Here is a 23,551-nt window from a genome sequence, read left to right on the forward strand (position 1 = left end):
TCGCCGTGTGGGACTCTGGGCTGCATCATCGACGAGGCTTTGACCAAGGCGGCACCGGGTGAGAGGCATCAGCGGGGCTTCGAGCGTGCGGGGACTACAATACCCAGGAGTCCCTGCAAGACCGACGCCCAGCTTCCGGTCCGCTCTCCCTGCTGGCCCGCCCCCGCCCAACTGAGACCTTTTAAAAGCGTATCTGACCATCTACGCGTGGGACACCTACTTGTTTGCACTACGGAGGTCCTTGTTTTAATTGCGGAGGCATAGCAGCATCTTCTTCAGCGCACCAGCCCACCCCTCGCCGTGTGGGACTCTGGGCTGCATCATCGACGAGGCTTTGACCAAGGCGGCACCGGGTGAGAGGCATCAGCGGGGCTGCGAGCGTGCGGGGACTACAATACCCAGGAGTCCCTGCAAGACCGACGCCCAGCTTCCGGTCCGCTCTCCCTGCTGGCCCGCCCCCCACCCAACTGAGACCTTTTAAAAGCGTATCTGACCATCTACGCGTGGGACACCTACTTGTTTGCACTACGGAGGTCCTTGTTTTAATTGCGGAGGCATAGCAGCATCTTCTTCAGCGCACCAGCCCACCCCTCGCCGTGTGGGACTCTGGGCTGCATCATCGACGAGGCTTTGACCAAGGCGGCACCGGGTGAGAGGCATCAGCGGGGCTGCGAGCGTGCGGGGACTACAATACCCAGGAGTCCCTGCAAGACCGACGCCCAGCTTCCGGTCTGCTCTCCCTGCTGGCCCGCCCCCCGCCCATCACGCCCCCTATATCATATCCTCAAACTCCCGCAGCGCGGGACGCAGCCCGGGGCGAAGACTGGGCAAAGACCGGGCCGTTTCAGGCCGTTCCAGACCGATTAAGACCGGACCGGGCCATCTCTCTTGGCTGTATTTGTTACGGTATCCAGACTTATTTGTGTTTTATAAACCCCTACCCTCTAAATAATGTCTGTTCGCGAAACACGGAGCAGGGCCACTAAGACTGTGAAAAAGGCTACAGGGACCCTGGATGACTTTATCACAAGGACTAGTTTATCCATTGACAATGAGATTACCAAACTCCAGCATAGAGTCTCCCTGGAGTTAGAGTCTGCAAGAAGGCTGTCAACTGAACTAGCACTAAGGAAAAAATCTTCGTTAGGTAGTATTGCCTCTTCTAAAACTCCTGAGCGTACTACTGGCCCCACACCAATCATCACCTTGGCCGAGGTACATCCTATCCCCGAGGAAACAGTTCCCTCTGCCAACCATGAATTAGACCCCTCAAAGCTATCTGCCAGTGTTGTATCTGAAAGCATTCAATCTTCAGATCCACTGATTGAGAATGTTGAGGGGGAAAAGGTGTCGAGGGAAGCGGCTTTGAATAAGATTCAGGGAGTCGCAAATGCAATACCCAAACAAAAGAGAAAACGGAAAAATCTATCTGTGTACGCTAGGAAAAAGGCAAAGGTAGCCTCAAGCCAATGCATTACAGGGGGGGCTTTACAACAATCTATCGCTACTATTGGGTCCGATCAGACGCTTCTAACTGTACAAAGCAGTAATGACAACATAGAGGCACTAAACCCGGATTTAAGGGCTGACCATTCTGTTGATGAGGGCGGGAAAACTTCCATATCCGTGGATAATCTAGAAGGGGATAGGGAAGAGTTTTTAAAAATTGTGTGGGAAACGCTTAAAAACTTCTCAGGCCGATAGAAGTTAGGCTTACTGGCATTGAGAATCAGCTACTTGAGGTGGAAAAAAGTGTTATAACCTTAGCTAGCTTAAGCCTTAATGGTAGCGATATACCAACAATTCCCACTCAGGCTCCAAACATGGCCCCTGTGGTATTCTCGAACACAAATCCATCTAGTGTACAGCATCAAAAAGAGGGAGTGGTAAAAAATATAAGTACTAATCTGACAGCAAGTACCCAAATAAATCCTAATGCTACACCCTTGGATTTGCCATCTGTTAACACCATTAGTAAACCCTCGTCAAAGTGTCCTGTACAAAGTAAAAAGTCACAATTGGCAAATGTAACTGCCACCCATTCTTCTGCCCCCAAGACTCCCGTTCTGCAGAAGCCTTTATCTAATATACCTCCCACTAATCACACTACCTTGGGTTTAAACAAATCTTTGGCTGATAAATCCTTTGCCAACAGAACAAACACACATAACTATCAATCAGCCCACGCTTATAACAACTTTAAGGGAGGATACATAGACCTGCCCCCTGATGCCAGTCCCTTTGTAATTGTTCTTACTGGGGTACCTGGATTGGATAACCAATATGAAGAGAACTTCTTATCCCTAAAAAACAAGGTGCTCTATTGGTTAAACTCAAACAAACCCATTCCAAACCATATGAAAAAGTAAAATTCTTATGGTTCGCAGGGTACCATGGGTCGGTCCCACAGCTAAACCAATTCCGGGTGATTGTATAGTTATTTCATTCGAGGAACCCCATAGTGCTAATCAGATTTGCACATGGAAATCATATGGAGACACATCATCTATTGAAGCCAGACCCTTATAGTTTTTTTATCCTCCACCCAGGCCCTTAAATTACGGGTCTAACTGGAATACTGTTAAACAACACTATGGTTATGCACCAAACCTGGCGAGACAGGCTGACCGAAATATGTGGAATGGAATTCCCACTTTCAACAGGTTCAGTTGCTTAGATGCAGTTGATTGACTTGAGACCATGCCAAATTGTATCTCAAAGCTATATGACACCTACTGTACACCGGCGATGGGAATATTTACCCCAGAACTAGAAATAGTAAGATATCACAAAACGAGGGAGCGGGAGTTGGAAACAATAGCAAAACGTGGGACCCTCAGAATAAGGAAAGCTTTTCAGTAGCGAACCCAGTATGCCACGACATGGATGAGGGTTGTCTTGGTGAAGAAACTAGTATTGTAGCAGGGGTTTTGATCACCGAAGCAGAGAACCAAACTGCCGACCTACAGCTAGATAGTGTAGATCCTCTGTCGGTATCAGTGCCCCCCATTGATGATTGTACCTGTTCTGGTAGTGGGCTAACCCCAAAGTTGCTTATTCTGTCATGGAATATCGCTGGAGTCGGCAAAAATCTGAAAGACCCAGAATGGGCTGATTATGTTGACTCCAGTGATTTCTGTTTATTGCAAGAAACATGGTCAATGGATATTCCACACAGGATGGGATACAAAACCATTGGTATTGAGGCAGTCCAGTCCGACAGAGGGAGGCCGTCTGGGGGATTGATCATATGGCTCAAAGTTACCTTGACAATAAGGGTCGAACCTATAGACACAGGAACCCCTGACATTCTGGCCTTAAAACTTGTAACCTTAAAGGGGGATGAATATTATATTGTTAATGTTTACAATAGACCCCTTGGTCGTTCCAAGGCCTCACCTACTTTGGAAACCTTGGATTCCTTTTTGAAAAGAGTGGTTGGTGATGTTCCTGTAATTCTGGGAGGCGATTTGAACTGTAACTTTGAACCCGTTTCTGGGATTACTGATGTCTTTGAGGATGAAGACCAAGCATATAAAATCCCCCAGCTTGAGTCTTCAAACTGCGTTAAATGCTCTACTCTGGCCGTCCAACTATTGAAGCTAACTGCTGATCATGGTCTCAGAGCATGTAACGGCCGCCTCCCATCTGACCTATCTAAACAGCCAACCTTCGCGCAATCTAAAAGTAATCTAGACATTATACTTGTCTCACTAAGCATTTGGCATTTTATGGTTGATTTTAAATTGACAAACAGGGATGAGAGTGATCACTATCCCCTAGAACTTCATATTGATGCACACATGTTCAGTGACATCCCTGCCCCTACATCGACTGAGATTGCCACTGGTAAAATGTGGGAGCAGGTACACATTAATAATAATAGACGTGCTTTAAAATGGCCGTATATTTTATCTGAAGGTAAGGCCTTAGCATCGGTTTACTCGCTTTTTGGGACGATGTTTTCGCCTATAGTTGGACAACCCTTCTCACCTGACCACTATGATCACTTTGTTGAATTACACAAGGTTTTTTTCAAGGAGCTAAAAACCTATTTGTCTAAAATGCCTAAGAAAAAGCATCAAAATGTACGAGTGGGAAGCCACGGGAAACTATGGTATGACCACTCATGTAGGACGGCTAAGAGGAAGCTCCTGTTTGCTATTAAAAATAAATCAAAAGAAGATGTCAGACTTGCAAGGGAAGAGTACAAGCATGTCCAAAAAACCTCGAAAAAATCATGGGAAGAGTCGATTTGGGCTGTTATGTTGGCTGCTGCAAAATCAAATGACAATGTCGACTTTTGGAGGCTGGTTGCAAACGAGGGGCATGCAGGTAGAGCTGTGAAGGACACGTTTTTAGATGAATTGACATGGGTGACACACTTCACATCTCTGTACAAACAATATGATAGTGGTGTTGACGAGATTCCATGGCTACCCCCACCTTCTGAATGCCTTGATTTTACACTGGATGAAACAAAAAGGGCAATCAATGAACTAAAAAACAGTAAAGCTCCTGGCCCTGATAAAATATCGGGCGATTTGTATAAGCACGAAATTGAAGTTTGGGCCCCATACATAAATCGCTTGTTTAATGCTTTGTCCAAAAATTGTCAATTCCCTGACAGCTGGCGTGCAGCAGAAGTTGTTTTAATTTTTAAAAAGGGGAATAGATCTGTCCCTTCAAACTACAGACCAATTAGTTTAATGGACACCCTGCAAAAACTCTATGCCAAACATTTATTATTTCGGATAAATGATTGGCTGGAGGAATCGACAATACTTTCCAAATTTCAAGCAGGCTTTAGGAGCAAGACCAGCACTATAGACCAGGTTTTCAGATTTTGTTGTATATATTGGAAGTATGTGCACATTAGGAAAGGTCATCTGTATGTAGCTTTCGTAGATCTGAGAGCAGCATTTGACCTTGTCCCTCGAAACCTGCTCTGGAGATCCTTAAGTGAAGCCGGCCTGCCAGGGTGTCTTTTGGTACAAATAATTGAGCTGCACGCTAGAAACCATGCCAACATTAGGTGTGGTCCAAATGGTGAACTGACACGTAACATTCCAATTGAGCGTGGTGTCCGGCAAGGATGCGTCTTGGCCCCCACCCTTTTTTCTTTATTTGTCAATGATGTTCCTGATCACTTGAATGTTTGTAGCAATGATTCACCACAGCTTAATGGAGAGAGGGTGCCTGCGTTGCTCTTCGCGGATGATACCATCTTAATATCCCAAACCAAGAAGGGCCTCTAGGCACTCCTAAACTCCTTTAGTAGCTACTGTGTGACCAAAGGACTTGAAATAAACGTTGACAAAACGAAATGTATGGCATTGAACCCCAGTAGACCGGACAGAGGGAACTTGACTTTGAATGGTCAAACTTTAGGAACTGTGGACAATTTTTCCTATCTGGGGGTAGTACTCGATTCAAAATTAACATGGAAGGCCCAAATCGAGAAATGCAAGGTGTCATATGCGCATAATTTTTAACCAATCATTAGCAAACTGAATGCAAGTACAAGTAAGAGCGTAACCCCTGTCCTTGAACTTTTGAAATTTAAAATCCAATCTGCCGCCTTGTATGGGGCTGAGATATGGGGACCTTGGGCTAGGGATAGTTTCCAAGGCCTGGATAATAAATTTATGAGATCAATTGTAAGGGTTCCCACCAGCACACCATTAATTCCCCTCCAATTTGATTTGAATTTTAAACGAACCGATTATTTGATCATCATAAGACCATTAATGTTTTGGATAAGGATATGGTCTACCCCAGAATTACTTGAATATAGGAATGGTCTCAGAGAGCTATTGAATTTAGACTCTTTTCACTCCATCCTATGGTTTGGGCATATTAAAAAATGGTTCTCAATACTGGGCTTGAACCCGTTGTGGGAAAATCCAGATAATTTACCACCTTTTGCCAAGACCATAGTAAAAAGACCCTTTTGGTCCTACATGACTAATAGGCTTGTACATGAAAGTAGAATTGGGACCTTAATCCAAGACTTCTTATCTTTTAAAGATGAACCCTGCTTTGAATCCTTTTTGGACGAAATAGAGCCTCCCGTTGCGAAGTCTCTTTTTTTGAAATTCAGGTATGGGAACCTCATGTTGAATTCCAATATAGAACGCTGGTCAAAGAAAAAATTGGAATGTCTGAATGGTAAAAGTGGGAAATGTTCTATGTGCTCAGATTCTTGTATGGAGAACGAGGTTCACATGTTGTTTATATGCAAAGCATATTCGAAAGCTCGAAAGAGATGGCTAAAACCCATGTGTGCTCTCCGAGGAACCAGATCCTGTCTCACAGCATATAGGATTATTAAAACTAATACTGCCCAGTTTAGTGTATTCAGTATCAGTAGGTTCCTCTATTCTGTGTATATTGTTCGCAGGAAATTTGGTCAGATGCTTTGAGTAGGGCTCTTGTATAAGCTTATACTCCTGATGCCAAATGAAATATGTTTAACAGAGGATTAATTTTGTACTGTATTTTAAAAGTCAACTGTTTTTAAAAGCATTTGGTGTATGTATATTGCTATGACCCTCTGTTTTATGTATGTATTTATGTGTGTCTTTTATGGCCAACTGGCCGAAATAAAGAAATAAATAAAAAATAAATAAATAAAATATGGCAGCCCTACCCATGAAGGACAGCGGCAAGGAGCACCAAGAGAGTATATACTGGGGTTCAATGCCATACATTTCGTTTTGTCAGTATGAAGCCTATTGAGTTGGGGGTGAGATTCCTCTTCAGGAACAATAGGTGATCGCGGGTGTCATGAATGCCTAGATACTTAAACCCCTCCGTCATGACTAGAGCTGCACACCTAGTTGGCAGCCTCAGGGGGGACAGACATCGGGAAAACCATCGACTTAGATCAGTTAATGGCATATCCGGAATAGCTCTCAAATAGCTAAAAAATGTGGAGTAGCCTTGCTATGGAATAGTACGGCCTCGCAAGATATAGAAGGATGTCGTCGGAGTACAGCAAACCCTGCTCCTCCCAGCCCCCTGTGCTTCTATGCCTCAGATCGTCGGGTCTGTCCTAATCCAGTGCGCCAAGGGCACCAGCGCCAAGGCAAACAACAGTGGCGATAGGGGAACTGTCTGGTGCTCCTTAGCAGCCGGAAGGGCCTTGAGAGCGCTCCATTAACTCTTACTCGAGCCTGTGGGTCTTGGTAGAGCAGTCTCAACCAGCTAAAAAATTTTGGGCCGAAGCCTAACCTGGAGAGCACCGCGAATAAATAATTCAACTCTATACTGTCGAAGGCCATCGATGCATCCAGCGCTATCAATGCCGTTTGTTGGGTCGTAGGGCCACCCATCAGGTGGAGCACACCATATAATCTCTCCAGGTTGTGGCGTGTGCATGAAGCCAGATTGATCCATATGGATTACAGTAGTGATGATGGATGCTGGTCTATTGTCCAAGGCCTTTGCCATATTCTTTGCCTCCACGTTGAGCAAGGAGATTGGCTGATAGGAACTGCACTAGTCTGGAGCCCTACCCACCTTGTGGTTGACCATGACTGTGGACGCACGTTGGTCATCCGGTAATTGTCACTACTCCCAAGCCTCCATTAGCATGTTTGTAATGGTGCTATTATTGTGGAAGCAAGACTTTTTTATAGCTCGATTAGAAGACCATTCGGACCCACTGCCTTCTCTAATTTTAGTGTTCCCAGGGCTCCGGACAGTTCCTCCTTGGTTAGGTCGGTGTCTCAGGCCTCCCGCGTTTCCACAGATATTGTTGGCATTGAAAAGTCTTTAAGCAACTCGTCGCAATCCCTCTTGGATCTTGCACTAACAGATAAATAAACTGCTTCATAGTAGGAAGTGAAGGTCTCCTCTAGTCTCACACTAGCTGTTTGAAGTGCCCCAGCTTTGTCTCTAATACTGACCAGCCACTGTTGCATGGGTTCTGCTCATACACAGAACTATGCACAGAGATCCAGGACCTCAGTGAATTGTAGTGGACCAGATAACTCACCTCAGTGTCTAGAAACCCTAACCGACTATCATCAGTGCCTCATTAGCTCTTTGTCCTACAGCAAAGGTACCAATGATTAGACAACCCAGAACATGCGACTTAGGTTACTCTCAGGAATGGTGGGAATCAATAACTCTCTTAGGTTTGTTATTCTCATACCAGTCCACAACAGGAGGAAAAAGAGACATGGGAAAGGTTAAACTGTTTATTTTAATGACGTGCTCTTAGATGCAGTATTTTTGATAACACAAGCAGACATATGATTAGAAATAATATGATCAGCATTGTTAAAATTCCATAAAACACAAAAGGAGAAATCATATTAGAATAATAGTGGAAACAGGGCCTATAGTCACTGGTCTTTTGTGGATTCTGTAAAAAAGCACAATGTTCATCTACGTCAAAGGGTGCGGCAGACGCCGCACGGTCTAGACCCTCAAGGTCCAGAGCAAACATTTTGATGCCAAAGAGCATTTCGCATGGGGTCCGCCCACCCAGAGACCTTCTAGGGAGATTATTAGGTGCACAGTGAACGCTATTGAGATGGCAAGCCGGTATACACCTGTTACAACGCATTTTTTACAACGCACTACCACTACAACGCAGGCATTACAACGCATACCATTACAACGCATTGCGCTGGGGGGCGCTCTAGGATAGGGAATAAGTATAATTTACTATCCAACACCTTCCCTAGGGTCCACGGGGACTGGAGTTAGAATAGTAAATTATACTTACCACTATCCAGCACCTCAAAGCGCTATGCGTTGTAACGGTATGCGTTGTAAATACCGCGTTGTAATGGTATGCGGAGTAAAAGTATGCGTTGTAACGTCATACATCCGGCAAGCCAGTTCCGGCCATTACCTAAAACTCTAGCTGTCAAGGATTGCTTTAAGTCATGGTTCATCCGCTCCACAACACTATTGCCCTCAGGCCTGAATGGAGACGTAAATTTGACTTGGACCACCAATGAACGCATGGCATCCTTGTACGCCTTAGAGGCGAACGTTGGACCCTGGTTCGAGTGAAAGGTACCACTAAGATGTACCTATACGCAGTATCAGAGGAGAAAGGATCGCATTGATCTAAGTAAACGCAACCAAGTGGTTTATTAGATATGTACAACTGTGTCTGGGGTGGACGTGCAGCAGTTGAAGGTTTAATCTTCTGGCAAATGTCACAATGAAGGACATAATCACGCGTTTGTTTGTACAACCCGCCCTACCAGTAACACTGTTTTAAAAGAGATACAGTCGCAGAGACGCCGGCATGAGCAGAGGCCATACCCTCATGAGCAACTGTTATCAGAGATGACCTGCGGTCCTGGTTGGAAATCATCTGTCACCAACACCGTTAAATCTCACATAGGGAACTTTATCGGGACGTAAATGATAAGAGTATTTGGAAGGGAAACCTCTAGGGTAATTACTTCCCTTCTCTGTTGCTGCAATAGCTGCCAAGATGTCATTTCCAATCTTACCTTTGGAACATGTAACTGCTGCTACATTCATCCTTGTCATATTTCGTCACCTGAGTTTGCTTCTGCGCTGCCTTGGCAAAAGGCTTAACACCCAAACTATTACGGCCAATGGTGTAATAATTTTCTGTAACTGACGGAGTTTAGCGGCATCGGGGACATCGTGCAAAGTATTCGACACCTGGAAGCTCACCGCATCTTCCTTGACATTAGCAAGGATGAGATCAGAAACTACGTCAAACACTCCCATGAGTCTCATTCCCAATTCAACAGCCGGCTCCACTCCGTGTTCATCCTGTATACGCTTAATGACGGAGGGTAGGACAGCAATGGACGGAGTGCTGAAGCACTTAGCATAGACTGTTGAAAAAATCTTGCCCCAAGTTTCATAATTGGGAACGTCTGGTATTAAGTCTTTCTGCAAACTAATGGTGAGAATCTTGTGTTTTTCAACAGGAGTTGTGTTAGGAAATACCGCTTCCAGTTGGTCAAATTTCTCAGCAAGCCAAAAAGGCATATCATCCTTATCCTGGGGGCGCATGCCCATAACAGAATTCACCATGACGGGATTACTTTTTATCCTGGCTGGTCCAACTGGACACGCCGCAGCACCAGGTGACCCCACTTGGACCTTGCGTGTTACATATTGCACTAGAGCCCGGTGCACTCTAACCAAAGAGGTATAGAGCACACGTAACTCTTCTATAGTGACTTGTTGATAACGCTGATGCAGTGTGTAACCGGCCAAAACCGGTCACGTGGCCCCGGGGATAGACAAAGGGCCCAAGCGAACTGCCGTTAATGATTGGGGAAGGGGGCCATCAAACCAAATGTGATGCTGCCCAGCATTAATTGGGATCTCCAGAGTCCTATACAGGGTGTAGTGTAAAGCACGGCTGTGGGAGTGTAAACGTGAAACAAACCGGTACCTACATCTACTGCAGGAAAGGTAACAAATGAGTAGAAGAGCTCAAATGGGTATGCTGCCTCAGCACTCACCACAAAAACAACTGCCAAGCCACCTACTGTGACGCCATACGTCAGCAAGTGATTGCGGATGGCCAACCTACTATGCTGTGGGATGTCAACATCAGCCATAAGGACACGGAAAAGAACAAGAACGTGTATTGTAGCACAACTGGGTAGTAATTCAATAAAAAACGTTTTTAATTATCAAGCTTGAATGACCTATTTAACTATAGGTAGGTTAATCCGTCACCAGTGTCAACCAGAAATCAATAGTAAGGGGGTTGTGGGCCGATATAAGCACTACTTGTGAGTCTCGAAATAAGACCACCAGGTTGGGCGCCATGTTGCAGGGATTCTGCTCATACACAGAACTGTGCATAGAGACTCAGGACCTTAGTGAACTGTGGTGGACCAAAAAACTCACCTCAGTGTTTAGAACCCCTAACCGACCAGCATCAGTGCCTCATTAGTTCTTCGTCCTACAGCAAAGGTACCAATGATTACACAACCCAGAAAATGCGACTTAGGTTACTCTCAGGAATGGTGAGAATCTTTCGTTTGTTATTCTCATACCAGTCCACAACAGGAGTAAAAAGAGACACAGGAAAGGTTAAAATGTTTATTTTAACGACGTGCTCTAAGATGCAGTATTTTTGCTAACACAAGCAGACATATGATTAGAAATAATATGATCAGCATTGTTACAATTCCATAAAACACAAAAGGAGAAATTATAATAGAATGATGGTGGAAACAGGGTCTATAGTGCCCAGTATGCCACCCTCCCTTGCTAGGAACTATATTTTATACAATATAGAAGGTCTCTTAGACTTGAATAGGGGATCCCACACCTCCAAGATCAGCAGAATTGAATCACATCAGGATCTGCAAAAGCTCTTTGTCTCTGGGAAACTGATTTTCTCCAAGTGTCTGAAATCATGCCTACAGTGCAATATTAAAGGCGCCAGAATCTTCGTTAGATGCAGCTGTCTGCATGTTATGTCTAAAACGTGAGCTGATCAGCCCGAACAACAGCTATATTGTTATGATAACCTTGGAGGCTTTATCACCCACTGTGCAGACTAGGGTCACAATGTAAGTCTAAGGATGTTGAAAACAAGTCATTCTTATGTGAAAACATTCACGAAGCCTAACTTACAACAACAGTTATATGCAGTGTCGTGTGCAAAAGCAGCAAAAGGATAAAATGGCGTTTAAACTTCTAATAAGCTTATGCCAACATAGCAATGTGTGTACACAAGGACCTGCTCTCACTATACCACGATTGGTCCTGTATCGTTTCTCCAGGGAGGCTAATAGCCTTGAGGCCTTGTCGCTTACATCAAACAGTTGATGCTGCTTTGCCAGAGCATACGCTCTTGCTTCCCCTTCAGCCAAGGCACGCAGTTCTCGCTGGTGATGGTGATAATCTATGCTGCATGTCTGTTTCAGCACCAGCCGTCACCTCACCTTCAATTTGAAGTATTTCTTGATCTAACGACTTAATTTGTAATGCCTCCTCTTTTCTTTGACCCCCTATTAGTGCCTGAGCCTGCCTCCTCAGTACAGCCTTGTAGGCCTCCCAGATAGTCAGGTGCGATTCCACTGATCATCTATTTTCTTTGAAGTATAGGTCTGTCCCTTGCCAGATTTTATCTCTGAGTACGGGGTCCCTTAGCCGCCAGGGATCAATTCTCAGGTATGGTCCTCCACTAACAGTTGGGCCCCGGATGGTAACGTCCACTGGGGAATGGTCTGAGATGCCCCCCGCCATAAGTATTGGTGATGAAAATTCTCCTACTTTGTCATTTTGCGTAAAAAAGTAATTGATTCTCGAAAAGGAGCCGTTGTCTGCCGAATAATATGTGTATTGCTGTTTCAGAGGATTTTGTGCCCACCAAAGGTCCACCATGCCCATGGCGGCCAGAAAACTTGAGAGGTCCCATTCCCCCTTCTGGCCCGTCAGTGCAGTGGAACGATCTAACTCCGGGTCTATGACTGCGTTTGCATCTCCTTCCACCAAAAGGGTGCCTGCGGGCAGCCCTCCCAGGACCGCGCTGATCTTTGGGAGAGTGATAGCTTGGAGCCTCAGAGGCATATTGGATTAGCACAGCACTATCGAGCGCTCCTCCCGCTTGCCCACAACCGCCACACAGCAGCCGGCCTCGTCAGACCAGGTGCCAGTTATGACAAGAGGCAATGTTTTTTGAATTATTATTCCCACCCCGGGCATCAGTTGAGTAGCTGAGTGTGCCACCAATCTGTACCCAAGGGGTCCAGGGCCTTATATCGGCTTCCTCTGAGGTGCAACCCTTGTATCAGTACTACATCTGGGGTGTAACTTTATGCCAGTTCTTTTCACATTCCTATCCCTGACCCTCCCAGCTTTCCCCACCCCAGTCCACCACGAGGAAGGAAGAGTCCCTGGTATTTGTAATCCCCCTCCTCTTCACTTATCTGTTCTTTGCCGCTGGACCAGACTGTCAGGCGTGTGGTCTGCATCCTGCCACTCTTTATCTTGCTCTTTCATGGTAGGTGTTTGAATTCTGCCCTTTTTCTGCCCAACCGTCCGCCAAACTTCCAGCCAGTCGCTTGCCTCATCTGACAAATTGAAAAAATAGGATTTCTCCTCGTCGAGGATTTTAAGTTTTGCTGGAAATTACATCATGTATTTCACGTTTTGTTCATGAAGGGCCCTTTTCACCACATAGAAGGTGCGTCTTTGGCGTTGGATGTGGAGTGTAAAATCGGGATAGAATCGATGATGACATTTTCATGTTGCAAGTTGCCATGCTGGCGTGCTGCCTCTGTAAGATGGTGACCCTGTTCCTGAAGTTTAGTATACGGGCTATGATCGTGCGGGGTAGCCCCCGGGCGAGGCTGGGCTCCCAATGCTCAATGCAATTGTTTCACTGAGAAGGAGGCGGGCAGTAGCTTAGGCTGAAGTTTATGCAGGATCAAATCCTCCAAGAAGAGGTCCATTGATGGTCCCTCCATTCTATCTGGAACAGCTACCACCTACCACCGGAATGGTCCGCTACCTGGTACCGAGTGGGGAGTCGTGAGGCTGCTCTTCTGCCATAAACCTTTACAAGATTGTACACTCTGAACCCGGATGTGTTTGTACTAGATACACAGCATAGAAGACTCGCCCACGACTTATTAGTTTTCAACGCAACTGGCACACAATCATTATTGTTCTCAATTTTAAAAATCAGCTACGTATTGTGTTCAAGCCTCTATATACTGGTATCCTGATTACCTTATCTGCCCTACATAAAGCCCAGCAGGGTTGGAATTATCACCGGCTAAGTGCCCTGAAGAAGTCGCGGAGCATTGCTCCATTGTGCGACAAAACACGTGTCGGCTGGCTTGTTCCACGTGCCCTTACTGTTGAAAAGGAATAAAAAGAATCAACTTGATTGAACTTGGAATTCGAATTACCTCAAGACTTTTTCCTTCCATCTAAACAAGACTTCTTACATCCTTCAATTGGCTATTCATATGAACTTGATTTTTTCTTATGTGTGCTTAGGCATTTGTTGTTGTTTACCACCTGAATGTTGTTCCATCGAGCTCCTCCCTCTTGGTCTTCAAGTCCAGCTAGGATTTCGGTCTGGTTTTTGGTCAATACTGACACTTGCTCATCTAGATATTTTGTTTTGGACTGCAGGCCTTCAATGCCTGCCAGGGCTGTTGACATTTTTCTGACATGTTCCGGAGGTCTGCCCTGAGTAGATTGACTTCCTCTGTTACAGAGTCCAGTTTGGGTTCCAGAGTACCCTGCAACTCTCTGATTGCCATCATAATGTCTCAAGGAGGGGTCAGGGGCTTGGCCGTCAGACTCGACAACCATGTATTTATTGATGTAGTTGGCATGATCTGGCCCACGCTTTTGGTTCGGCCCATTGCTGTTGTCTGCGACCTAGCAATGTTCCCAAAGGTAGGTGCAGACTCTGAATGAGGATCTTGTCCTGTGCTTGGGTATCAGTTATCCCTGGTGCTCCTGATCATAACTGCCTCTGCTGATCTCACCTTCTGGCTTGCTTTCATGCAGGGAGGCAGGCGGGTTCTGCTGTTCCGCCTGCTTGCAATGGAAGGAATCCTTGTCCACTGGCTCCAGGTGCCCAAAGGGAGGCGTGTATTACACTAAGCCTTGACCAACTGCCCTTTTTGCTGTTTGCAATCCATGCCCCCGCTCTCCACAAAGTTTCTCGATTGCCCAGGAGCCGGGCCCAGCCTTGTCCAGCAGCTGCAGGCCCCCCAACAACTGGACCTCTTGGTCATCCACCCATGGCCCCAGTGTGCCTCACCCTGCGTAGTGTGTTCTCAGGGCCTCCATACCCAAGCCTCGGCTCGAGAAGGCCATCCGAGATCAGCCCACGGGTAACCCCTGCACGTCACCGGGACTATACGGAGACCGCCAGTCTCTTTATCCGTGTTTCTCCTTGTGGGCCACTACTACAGGCATCTATGCAGAGGCCCTTGTACGGTCTTCGCCCTCTGGATCTCAGCCAGCACACACCAATCAATCTTGTCCTGGGTAGGAGTGCTCCTCATCCGCCCCGTCCACCCTCGTGACTGCAACTGCCTGCCTTCACCTGCGCGGACCACGGACGGGGGGCTCCCAGTTCTCCTCCACCGGCACTAACGGTCCGACTGCAGCCACTGTGTTTGGACAATTCCTTGGGCCCCAGACTGATGATGCAGGCCTCCATTACTCTGAAGGCTGCGCCAATGGTGCCATCTTGCCCACCCGGGTCATTTGGCTCTCGCCCTTTATCTACGGCGTTTTGCGTCACAAAGGATCTCCACCGGTCTTCGGAGCAGCCACCTCGACTCTAGCCATCTCACTGCCACTGGCGCTCTCATTATCGACGGATGATGAAGGATCTATTTGGGCTACAAGCTGGCGACTAGCAGTTAGCGGCCATCTATGCTGGTAGCTAGCCACGCCCCCTTGTAGCTTATTTGTTCAGCTTATTCTATGAGAAGGGTCATTTTCAATACTATTAATCAAATCATGACTAGAAGTTCCTATGCTGACGCACCTGAAGCGGCAACCTGATGCTAAAAACGCTGAGATAGTGGGACATCCCTGCAGACCCACCGTGATGCTAGACACTGTTTATGCATAATTTGACTTGTTTACTAACTGAGGTAGAAAATAAATTCATAGATTCAGTAGAAAACAGAAAGAGAGACATATTGGTTAAAGCAACAAATCATTCAAAAGGGATAGAATGGGCTAAAGATCAAAGTGAACATAGATCAGTGGGAAACATGGCAGCATTAGCTTTAGATTGGCTAAAAAAAAAGGGAGATTATGCATCTTCATTAGAAAATCCACAACCAATACAAATTTCGTAGGGACTAGTGAATGTGACCATACATTCGAAGTAAGAGGAAACTGGGAATTATATTTAGATGGAGTGGATCCTGTTTCTCCTGGAGTCTATTACATTTGTGGGAAGATTGCATTTCACAAGTTACCCAAGAGATGGTATGGAATATGTTACATTGGGATCGTTGTTCCAAAGATTTATAATGTGGGGTAAATTGATGATTCGACAAGGGAACAACATGTGAGAACAATGAGAGTAGTGAATGCTAGTGACATTGTAGGAGATAATCTTTGGTGCTCTGATACATCTCTAGGAGTGATACTCAAATCACACAAGATTAGAAAGCTTTCTACATTGGTTTACAAGTTGCATACTAGTACAGCTGGATGATTTTTAGGGATATATACAGAAATGGTTGCGATTAGAGCCATGGTTTTGCAGAATTAACTTGCTTTAGATGTCCTTCTAGCAAAAGAGGATGGAGTCTTCCAGATGTTAAATGTTCAACAATGTTGTACTTACATTTCAGACAAAAGTAAGGACCCGAAGAAATACATTAGCAACATCACTGACCTAAGGAAAGGTTTGAAAGGGTTAACAGCAAAGGGAGCTTGGGAAGCAATAGTGAATGGATTTTCTGCTATAGGCAGATGGTTTGGAAACCTAGATAGTGGAATTGTTGGAAACATTCTGAAAACATTTGTGATAATTGCTGTTTGTGGATTATTTGTATTTTTAATATATAAGGTTGACAAATGTGCTCAAGTGTAAAAGGGAGTAAAGAGAAAGAGAGCATGCATGGAACTGGAGGATGGACAGAGTAAATACTATGATGACATGAAATTTCTAGAGGATTCCAGAAGAACGATTATGTAAACAACCAGATTGTGATGTGTCCATTTGATAAAACATTGATGTGATGCCTTGATTCACCGTCAGAGGGGGTATAGATGCAGCACAAAATTGGCCATTCTTTACATGTCACTCATGTGTCACAAATTGTGAACAGATATGTGACATGAACATGAATTTAGTACATGTTTCTTATGTGGCTAAATGATTAATGAAAATGTTGCATTCTACATTACTATCAAAGAGTGCTTTTACTGTAGAATTAGAGAATATATGTATGTGTTTTAATTATGCCACTATATCTATTAAGTGAAGTCTTGATGAAATAAAACCATAGCTCATTTAGTAGAAAATGTACTTACTATGAAGGTAAAATTTGACTTTTATAAATGTGTGCAATACTACATGAATACCATTTAATGACTTGAAAATTAGATCAAAACCATCCTCAGATATGTAGAATGCGATTTCATTTAAAATGATAAAGCTTATGTAATGTGTGTATTAATGTTATACATGTATGCATTTAAATTAAGTTCTTAGCCAAATTGACAGTTTATTATTTTGCAGATGTTCTCTGTGCCACATGTCTTACACATTCAATGCAATGTACTAATAACTTATATTCATTCATGTTTAATTGTACACATGCATATTAAATGTGCTCCATTGAGTTAATGCTATAACCTGTCTTGCCGATTTAGGCCTGTATTTCACCATGCTGTGTTTAAGAAAATGCTGTTTTCCATAATCTGCTAACGTGACACTTCATGCAGGTATTCACATGCATTGTTAGTTGTATTATATATATATATATATATATATATATATATATATATTACTGCATTAGACAGAGAGGAGATAGCATGAGAAGAGAACCTTGACAAAAAGTACATGAGGAACCAGAGATTTAACTGAAAGACCTATTCAGCAGTGTTTCGATTCACTTAAAAAAAAAAATATTTTTTTTAATTAAAGTAACAGGCTCCAAAAACAGTTGCATACTACAAAGCATAAGACAGTGTCTGGACACACAGAAGGCAAGGACATTTATAATACAGTTCCAAACATTTCGGTCTGCATACAAATACAAAGATACATACATAGCACTAGGAGGTTACGGAGTCAGACTGGTTTTCCAGTAAATCCCCTCTGTACATTCTCCATGCCGCCCATATTTTCTCCTATTTCTTGGGACATCCTCTACTTTTATATATCACTTTTTCAGCTCTTTGGCACCAGTCTAGGTCATTCTCCCAGTCTTCCCCTGATGATAAAACATTGCTACCCCATAATCTCGCTATATTTCTTTTGGCCACCATGCTCGCTAATGCCAGCCAAATCTTTTCCCACTTGGGCCACGTAATGTCGCTCATAACTCCTAAGATGTGCCATCGGGCCTCGAGTGGAACCGCAGTGCCGACCACTTCAGACATAATGTCTGCCAGTCTGGACCAATATGTCCGGATCCTCGCGCAGTCCCACAAAATATGGAAGAAGGTTCCCAACTCTCCACAGCCCCTCAGACAGTACTCCGTGTCAATGTATCCTATGCGGTATTATGTCGTGCGTGGGGTGTAGGAGCGGTGCAGGATGTGCAGCTGGACAAGCCTAAACCGGGCGCGGATTGCCACTTCTTGGGCACTCTGTAGCTTCCACACCCCCACCTGCCAGCTCTGCTCTGCCAGCCTCGCCCTCGCCACTGTCCCCCCATCCAACGAACGACCTCCGGTGACAGATCCTTCTCCTACCTCGCCGCCAAGACCTGGAACACCCTCCCTACCCACATACGGCAGACCCAAGACCTACTCGCCTTCATAGACTCCTCAAGACCTGGCTGTTCGAGCAGTAGCAGCACCCCCCTCTCCTCAGCGCCTTGGGACCCTCACTGGTAAGTAGCATGCATTACAAGTACACTGCGCCAGGGGTTCCATATACAACGCGAAGAGCAGGTGTGAGAGCGGGAACCCCTGCCAAGTTCCGCGTTCAATGGGGAACGTGGGTGATGAGCAGCCACTTACCCGTACCGACGCCGTGGGGAAGGTATAGCAATTTAGAATCCACATGCGGAATTTTGTTCCTAACCCTGCCTTGATGAGCACCTGCTCCAAGTACGGCCAATGGACACGATCGAAGGCCTTCTCCGCATCAATCGCCAACATCATGAACTCTCCCGGTAGCCTAGAATCCCATTCCACCAAGTGGAGTGCCATTTTTGTATTATCGACCATTTGTCGCTCAGGGATAAAGCCGGCTTGGTCCGGGTCAATCAGACCTTGCATGAGTGGGCCCAACCGTTTTTGACAGTATACTGGTGTAGAGCTTCAGATCCACATTCAGTAATGATATGGGGCGGTAGGCCCCACATTGTGCTCTGTCCTTCCCTGGTTTGGGAATGACTTAAATCATGGCACCCATCAGGTCCCTTAGGATGGCGCCGAGGTCTGAGAAGGAATTAAAGAGGGCTGTCAATAACGGTGCAACCTGGGGGCAGAAAGTTTTGTAAAAGGCGGCGGTGTAGCCATCCGGGCCCGGCGCCTTGGCTAGTTTGAGGCGAGCAATCGCCGCAATAACCTCCTCAGGACGGATCTCCCTGTCAAGGAGTTCCGACTGTTCTGTTGATAAAGTCGGTAGGGACACTGAGTCCAGGAAGGCCGCACCGTCCGCCGGATCTAGTTGAGCTCCCTCATATAGTGCAGTATAAAAGTCACTGAAGGCTTGCGCTATGGCTCCATCTTCGGTTACTATTTCCCCTCTCTGCGTGCGGATCTCCTGCACCGTGTGTCGCTGTTGCTGTTCGCGGAGAGCACGGCCCAGCAACCTCCCGCACCTGTCGCCCCCTGTGTAGTACGCATGCCGCACCTGTAGCGCTTCATATTCTGCCCTCTCTTGGTCCAGTACTGCCAACTGTTGATGCGCTACGCGCAGCTGTTTCCACACCCGCGGCGCCCCCGTCCTTTGGTGTACCTGTTCCAATTCTTTCATACGGGAAGAGAGCTCTTCCCTCTTACGGGCCCTCTCTGCATTTTCTGCCGCCGCGACTGCAATGAATTCTCCCCGTATGACTGACTTGAGCGCCGCCCAATGAGTCGCACGTGAAGTGTCTGTTGGATGGTTGTGCACCAGGTACCCAGCTATAGCTCCCTTGATTTTGGCCACTACCTCCTGCCTGTGCAATAGCGTGTCCCGCAATCTCCAGCAACGCGCGCTGCGCCCAGCCGACGGAAAGGGGAACAAAGTGAGAGGTGCATGATCAGAAAGCGCTGCTGCTCTTATCTCCACACTTGACGCTAGCGCTCTAAACGAAGTAGATGTTAGAAAGTAATCTAGTTGTGCATCAGTTTTGTGGGCGCTGGAGTAGTACGTGTAGTCCCGGTCACCCGGGTGGAAGGAGCGCCACAAGTCCGTCATACCCAGCTCTGTCAGCCTGTTCCGTCCCCCTTCAGATAGTGTGCCTGCCTGCGTGCATCGCTGCGCTGATCTGTCAAGTAGGTTGTCAAAAAATAAATTGAGGTCTCCCCCAACCAGAACGTGTCTATCAGGTGCTGCCGCCGCTTCATTAACCACTTGGTGGAAAAACCTCTCTTGTCCCTCATTTGGTGCATAAACCGCAATTACCGTAAAGGTGTTAGTTCCCAGTGAGAACCTGCAGGATAGGAGTCGCCCCTTAAGCTCGGTGCCCCGGTGTAGCATCTTCCCCTTAAATCGCCTTGATACCAGGATTGCCACCCCTGTAGTCTTTGTGGTTGCGGAGGAGAACACTTGCATTGGAAAGTGACGGGACTTAAGCCTGTGACTATCTTTAGCTAGCAAATGCGTTTCCTGGAGGAGACAGATATCTGCTTTAGAATTCTATAGCAGGGACAGCACCGCCCGCCTCATAACAGGATTATTAAGCCCACGCACGTGAGAACACACAACTCAGTCACAGGCATAAGGAGTCATCCCCCACACACGCTCCGAGATGCCATCTATTGGCCGAATCTTCAGCCATGGCCTGTATCGTAGTTGTCCTGACCACCCGGGACCCTCTAGTCTTCGTAGCTCACTGCCCTCTTTCGTCCCAGCACTCTCTCGGATCCAGAGTTTCCCCCTTACTAACAAAACCCCCCTCCCCACCATGAAAAAAACATTTACGTCGATGCTCTGGGAGGACCCGTTCTGTGTGCCCTATCGAGCAGGAGGGCCGAGATCAACGGGCGCCCCAGAACATGATTGAAAAGTTCCCGGGCATAGCGGAACACGTCCTGGGTGGCCTCGGATATGGCGACATTGCGAATGCGGATGTTGTGTCGTCTCGAGCGGCTCTCCAAATCTTCCACGTGGAGCTGAAGATCCACCTGCTGGTCGTGTAGGCGGATGATTTCTTGCTGTAGTGCCGCCAGTTCCGTGTCCTTGTTGTCGCTTTTGGTTTCAAGGTCCGCCACCCTTTCACCTAGCCCATCCATTTCCCGCCGGACTTCTTTAATTTCTCTAGTAAATTCTGTTTTGAAGGTTTGGATGTCCTCCCGCAGGGAAGTTAAGAGGGATTCCAAAAACGCCTTTGTGATGGGTTCTGATACGTTGTCTGTTCCCTGCTCCATTTTCCTCGGGCCTTGAATCGCGGTGTCCTTTTGTGGTGGGGTCTGTGATTTCGCAAAAAGGTCTTTCACAGTCTTTCCGCGGTTGCCTCTGTTAGCCGACATCTCAAGGCCCCTCGGACTGTAAGCCTAGGCCCTTCCCCTGCTGCCTCTGCCGGGCGATTCTGGTCCGTTGCTACATCCGCACTGCCACCCTGCCACGTCTGGCGCGCTCGGCACTGTCGTCTCCCCTGCGCACTGCTGGCTCGCTCTCTTCGTCCCTTCATCCCCGGCCTTGCAAGTTCTGGGGCAGCTGGGCGCCTCCTCACACCTCCAAGATGGCCTCCCACTCCTCAGGGCACCATCACCACCGCCGCCCACAGTCCCCGCTGCGGCCACCTCACTGTATCACAGCTCCCTGGTCAGCGGGCCTACTCTCTCGCCCTGGCTCTCGGTCCAATGGCCTTCCGACACTGTCCACTCCTCAGCCGCGGCCCCAGATGCCAGTCAAAGCCACCCGATGGCGCCCGGGCACACCTCGAGGCCTCACCACTTCGCCTGGACGGTGCAGCCAGGGCCTATTCTGCACCCCGGGTCCGCCTCAGCTGTCCTGCGCGGGTCTAACTATTAAGGGTGCCTCCTCTGCCGCTAAATCACTCCTCTGCCCCTAGCGCCGGCCGCCACACACTGGCCGTGTCACGGGCTGCCTTCGCCTCACCTTGGGCCGCTATTCCGGCTCCCCGGGTTTCCCTCGTGGTTCCGCAGCTCCACCGCTCCTTCGGGCCTCAGTTGCCCCGGGACCTCGTCTCGCTCTCCACTCGCGGCGTTCTCAGCTCTGGTTTTCCCACACTGCCGGACTCACCCAGGGAGCACCAGCCGCAGCCCTGTGCTCACCGCGCCTGGGCTCCGGAATCCACTGCGCGGCCCTTCTCACAGGCTCGGGGTCAGGCCTCGCTTCATGCTTGGTGGGGGATGGGTGCTCCGCAGCTCACGAGCGCCAGGCAGCCGGGTGGGTGCGATTCTCCCCACTCGGCGCGATCTCGGACCCGCTCCTCTCTGTCTACAGCCCCGGCAGCTCACGGGTCCAGCAGTGAGGACTCCAGAGCGCTGGAACCGGTGCTGAAAAACGTCCGTCGGCGGGAGCAGTGAAGTTACACGTCTGCTCTCGCCGCCATCTTGGCCACGCCCCCCGCTTTGTGTTTTTATGCGCTATACTTATCATAAATCTTTGAAATTGCATACTTCCGGTTCAACTGATTTAATTTTTGTGGATTTTGTGTCAAATAATTCATTACATTTTGCCCTATTTTTCTAAATTGGTGTGGGATTTTTTTTGTTTATTTTCACTTTCTTACCACTTAAGTGATGCATACATACTTTACACATTACCTGTAAGCTAATTCAGACATTTTTTGTGTCCAGCTACCTGAGGGTTAAGCACAGGTTAATTTGGTGACTATTTGTGGGTCGCCCTGACAAGGGTTGTGGCTGTTGCTTGAGAAGGGCTCACACCCCTTTCAATCAACAACTCAATACCTCACAAAATATATTTACATTAATTAAATATTTATTTAAAAATGTAGTTTATATTGCTGTAGCATGATTTCTTCTCTCTACATTTAAAATAAATATATAACATTAATTTACAGTAATATTGATATGTTTTGCAATCTTTATTTACTTTTCTCTATACTTTGACACATGGAGATTTTACAGTTGGGGTGGAAATCTCCATATGGTAACGTGTAGCAAAGAGTAAAACAAGTTTATTACACGTGCAAAAAAATGGTATTATAATTTTATGTTAAATATTAATGTAAAATAATATTAGACATATATATATTTAAACATAGAACTAAAGAGAAAAATAGGGAGACTCTGAAATCAAAATGGTGTTTAATTTTTTAACCTGGAGACTCGGTTTGTTTGTACAGCTTTTCAATGTTTCCTTATAACCACATGCTGGAGATGTACATTACAAGGAATACTTGAAACACACTTGGCAATGAAATGAATGATTGTTCTCAACTACCCCAGCAATCGACAGGGGAAACTCACTCCAACAACAACCAATTGCAGCCAGACTGACCAATTAAGAATGGAACTCACACTCTTAACCTCTTTTCCCTAATTTACTGCGTTGGTGAATGTCTTTGTAGGGTTACCTTTCTGTTGAGAAGAAATAATTTGAGGAGGGGGAGAAAGAGAGTTTACAGGCAACGGATCAACATCTTTAGTATGTCGAGTGCCAGGTACTGCTTCTCATGTGATGTGACTGTGGATATGGTTACTGACTCTGACCAGGATCTGGATTCACCTACAGCTCCCTCCCAGGTTATCCCAG

Source organism: Lissotriton vulgaris, chromosome 3_1, assembly GCF_964263255.1.
Source record: "Lissotriton vulgaris chromosome 3_1, aLisVul1.2, whole genome shotgun sequence".
NCBI classification, from domain to species: Eukaryota; Metazoa; Chordata; class Amphibia; order Caudata; family Salamandridae; genus Lissotriton; species Lissotriton vulgaris.